Here is a 4,693-nt window from a genome sequence, read left to right as displayed (position 1 = left end):
CCTCCTATATATCCGCCGCGCGATGAGCATGCATAGATAGGAAAAAAAAATTGTTAACGAAAAAAAAAATTATTTACAAAAAAATGTCTTTTTCATCCAGAATGTGGATGTATAATAGATTTGATTCTTCTAATCAAATCTCGAGTGAGTTTGCTTAAGGATTACAACATTTTATGGCGTTTGCAACAAGTCAAACGTCGTACATTGAGAGTTCGAAGTTACCATCTCTGTGCTCAAAATGCGAGAATAAAAGATGGCGAAGTCAGTATGAAGTGTGTAAGCACCTTTATAGAAGAGGTTTTATGTCAAACTATTATGTTTGGTTGGCTCATGGAGAAACGTATGATACGTCGTCATCATCACGTGTTTCACAAATGCAAGAACAACTTGTGGAAAACACGTCGCTACCTCCGATCTTTCAAGAAGATCAAGACCGAAATCTATATGCAGAGATGTTGAATGATGCATTTCCCAACGTTGCTCCTTCTCCATATATGGAAGAAGAGCCAAATGTTGAAGCGAAAAGATTTTATGATATGCTTAACACTGCGAACACTCCGATATATAAAGGTTGCGTACAAGGGCTGTCAAGATTATCATTATCTTCACAATTGATGAATATGAAGACTGACTACAATATTCCGGAGAGATGTATGGATGGTTTCAGTCAGATGTTTAAACAGTATCTTCCGGAAGGTAACACTGCAACAGAATCATATTATGAGACGAAGAGTCTGATGCGTACGTTGGGACTACCTTACCGGAAGATTGATGTTTGTGAAGACAACTGTATGATTTTTTGGAAAGAAGATGCAGAATTGATGGAATGTCGTTTCTGCGGGAAAGACAGATATCGACCACGCCGGAAAACTTCAAAGAAAGGCAAGTTAATTCCTTTGAAGAGAATGTTTTATATGCCTATAACAGATCGTTTGAAAAGGTTATATCAATCCGAAAAGACAGCATCATTTATGCGATGGCATGGCGAGAATTCGACGGCTGATGGAGAAATGCATCACCCATCTGATGGTTTAGCATGGAAACACTTTCAACAGGTATTTCCTGATTTTGCAAGTGAGACTAGAAACGTATATCTAGCATTATGCACGGATGGATTTAATCCATTTGGGATGTCTGGTCCAAATTATTCTCTATGGCCGGTGATTTTAACACCCTACAATTTACCTCCGGACATGTGTATGAATAGAGAATTTTTATTTCTCTCAATATTAGTTCCGGGACCTAAACATCCTAGGAGGAGTTTGGATATTTTCCTTCAACCGTTGATAGAAGAGTTGAAAGACCTTTGGAGTATTGGGGTTGAGGCATATGACGTGTCAATAAAGCAAAATTTTTTGCTTCGTGCCGTACTGATGTGGACAATTAGTGATTTTCCAGCATACTCGATGTTGTCTGGTTGGACAACGCATGGTCGGTTAGCTTGTCCGTACTGTATGGATGAGACCGACGCATTTTGGTTGCCGAACGGGAGAAAAACGAGTTGGTTTGATTGTCATCGTCGTTTCTTACCAAGGAATCATGCATTGCGCCGAAACAAGAAGAATTTTCGTAAGAATCGCGTTGTAAGTGATTCTAGTCCGCTTGAACTGACGGGAGATGAAATATTATTCGAACGGATTGATGATTGTGTGAGATCATATGGGTTAGGGGTTACTGCAGAAGTCGGTGGAAATGGTCATTTGCCGATTCAAGGATATGGCAAATATCATAATTGGCACAAAAAAAGTATATTTTGGGAATTGCCATAAGTTGCGACACAATCTTGATGTCATGCATATCGAGAAGAACTTTTTCGATAACATCATAAACACGGTGTTGAATGTACCTCAAAAGTCGAAGGACAATCCAAACTCAAGGAAGGATATAAAATCAATTTGTTTGAGGAAGGAGTTGGAACTTACAGAAGATGGGAAAGCACCGGTTCCAGTTTTTCGTGTATTTGGAGAAGCGCAGAAGAATTTTTTTCGGTGGTTGAAGGATGATGTGAAATTCCCCGATGGTTACTCTTCAAATCTGGCGCGATGTGTTGATATTGCAGGGAATAAATTAACGGGTATGAAAAGTCATGATTGTCATGTCTTTATGCAACGATTGCTTCCAATAGCATTTGCAGAACTACTTCCACAACATGTACACGAGAGTCTATCAGGTATGTCAATATATTTTTTTAATGTTGTTTTTTAATATGTGAACTATATATATATAAAGTTGATACGTGGTTATTGTGTAGGGATCAGCTCATTTTTTCGGGTGATTTGCAGTCGGACGCTTAAACTTGTAGAGGTTTCACCATGCTGAAACAAAACATAGTTCTCGTAATTTGCAATCTGGAAAAAATATTTCCACCGTCATTTTTTGATGTGATGGAACATTTACCAATCCATCTACCACGAGAAGCAGAACTTGGTGGACCAGTTCAATTTCGGTATGTTATAATTAATTACTGTGTTTCGTTTAATTAATATATAAGACATATATATGCATACTTGTTTACATATATAACTGATGATTGTTTATTTTTTTTTTTTAGGTGGATGTACCCGTTTGAATATTTATGTACCATTTGAAGAAAAAGGCAAAACAAAAAGCCTTTGTTGAAGGATCAATTGCTGAACAATATATCAATGAGGAAATATCATTCTTTACCTCATATTATTTTGAAGATAATGTGGCAACAAAAAGCAGAAGTATAAGAAAATCATCCCATTGCGATGATGGCCCTAGTTATCCGACGAATGCAAATATTCCCCATATATTTTACAGAAAATAGATCGCCGTCGACATCCATGCAGGTCGTACGCGTCTGCTCTTTACCCGATAAATGATGTCCTTGAGGCGTGCTCAACGCCTACTTATCTGAAAAATACTATCATGTGGTACATACTTTTGTATTGTTGAATTGCGAAGAAGTTCTACCTTTTGAAAGGTTCGTTTATACATTTAATTATTTATGGCGTACAATTTTTTGATATTAATTCATTTACAAGTTTTTTTCATTTTATTTTGCAGGATTTTTGATGAACAAGTATACAACATGTATGGTGACGTAAATGACGAGGAATTTACCAAAATTAAAGAAAAAGGGTTTGCTACATGGTTAAAAGAATATGTAAGAATTTTGCATCAAATTTCTTATTTAAACCAATTTTTAAGATCGATCAAGTATATATTGATATTTAAACAACCTATTTTTTCTTTGTTTTGCAGATTCGAACGTCACCAGAAGATCATCCATTGTAGTTGCATGAGCTAGTTCAAGGGCCCATTTGTCGTGTTACATGTTGGCCTATATTTTTTACCAGAGGCTACGTTTTCCACACACATGAACACGGACAACATCGTTCGACACATAATTTTGGTGTTTGTGTGAAAGGGTCAGAGTGCTGTGCATCTGATAATGAACCCGATTTTTACGGACTACTGCAGCAGATTTTTGAACTCCAATATGCAGGTCATTTTGGACTCAAAGTGATGATGTTCAGGTGTGATTGGTTTGATCCTACACCCATGCGAGGGATCAGAGTCAACAAAACAGGTGTTTTTGACATATGTTACACACGTCGATACGGAAAATATGATCCTTTTATATTGGCTTCTCAAGCAGATCAAGTGTGTTACATCCCTTATCCGAAGAAAATTACAAGAAGGTCAGACATTGATTGGCGAGCCGTCGTGAAGATCAACCCCAGGGGAACTATTATTCAAGAAGAAAATGATGAATAAATCCCGCTTCAAGATGTCGATCAAGGCATTCTTCAAATTGAAGACACGATTGAGGTTGGAAAGTTAATAGCCGAAGAAGGAGTAGTTGAAGAACTTGCAGACAATAATGACGAAGAGCAGGATAATACCGATGAGTCGGACGAAAAAACAACAGGAACTTCTGAATATGGTTCTTTTGATTAATAATAATTTTTTTTTATGTATGAAATACCGATTTGTATTACAAATATTGTACTCGAAATCAAAATATTAATTATCGTAATTTTTTTTTCATTTTATTTTTTTTAATTATTACATTATGTTGCGACAGAAATATCTGTCGCAAAATTGTCGCAAAATGTCGGCATCTGCGTTTCCCGCTTTTTTTTCGTTGCGACGGATGGCGACAGAATTAATCTGTCGCAATGTCCACGTGTCTCCCACTTTAATGACACAGCGACAGATTGCGACATAATAAATCGGTCGCAATGTTCTTAAAAACATCGCGAATCGTCTTCTTCCTCAGACACTTAGCAAAAAAAAACCTTCCAAACATCTTTCTCCTTCGCCGCCGTCCCCCGCCGCCCGCCGCGTTCGCTTCGCCGCCGTCCCCCGCCGCCCGACAGGTAAGTTTCCCTACTCATGACTCCCCTCTTATTCCCATTTCCGAACGGTTTAGGGTTTAGGTTCATGGTTCGATTCTTTCGAATCGAATTTCAACAGATTCGTGGTTCGATTCCCACCGAAACTGCCGCACCACTGCTCCGCCGTCTCCCACCGACACCGCAGCGTCACCGCGCCGCCGTCCCCCGCCGACACCGAGGTTATGGATCGATTCTTTCGATTTTACAGTGTTTTTCGTGTCGATTCTAAGTGTTAATATTATATTTTAGGGTTTATTTAGGGTTCTAGGTTAATTTAGGGTATTAGGTTTAATTTTAGATTTAGGGTTTATTTAGGGTTTAGGGTT

The sequence above is a fragment of the Tarenaya hassleriana genome, unplaced genomic scaffold (assembly GCF_000463585.1).
Source record: "Tarenaya hassleriana unplaced genomic scaffold, ASM46358v1 Cleome216, whole genome shotgun sequence".
Taxonomy (NCBI): domain Eukaryota; kingdom Viridiplantae; phylum Streptophyta; class Magnoliopsida; order Brassicales; family Cleomaceae; genus Tarenaya; species Tarenaya hassleriana.
The sequence above is the reverse complement of the archived record's forward strand: the minus strand, read 5'-3'. Positions refer to the sequence as shown.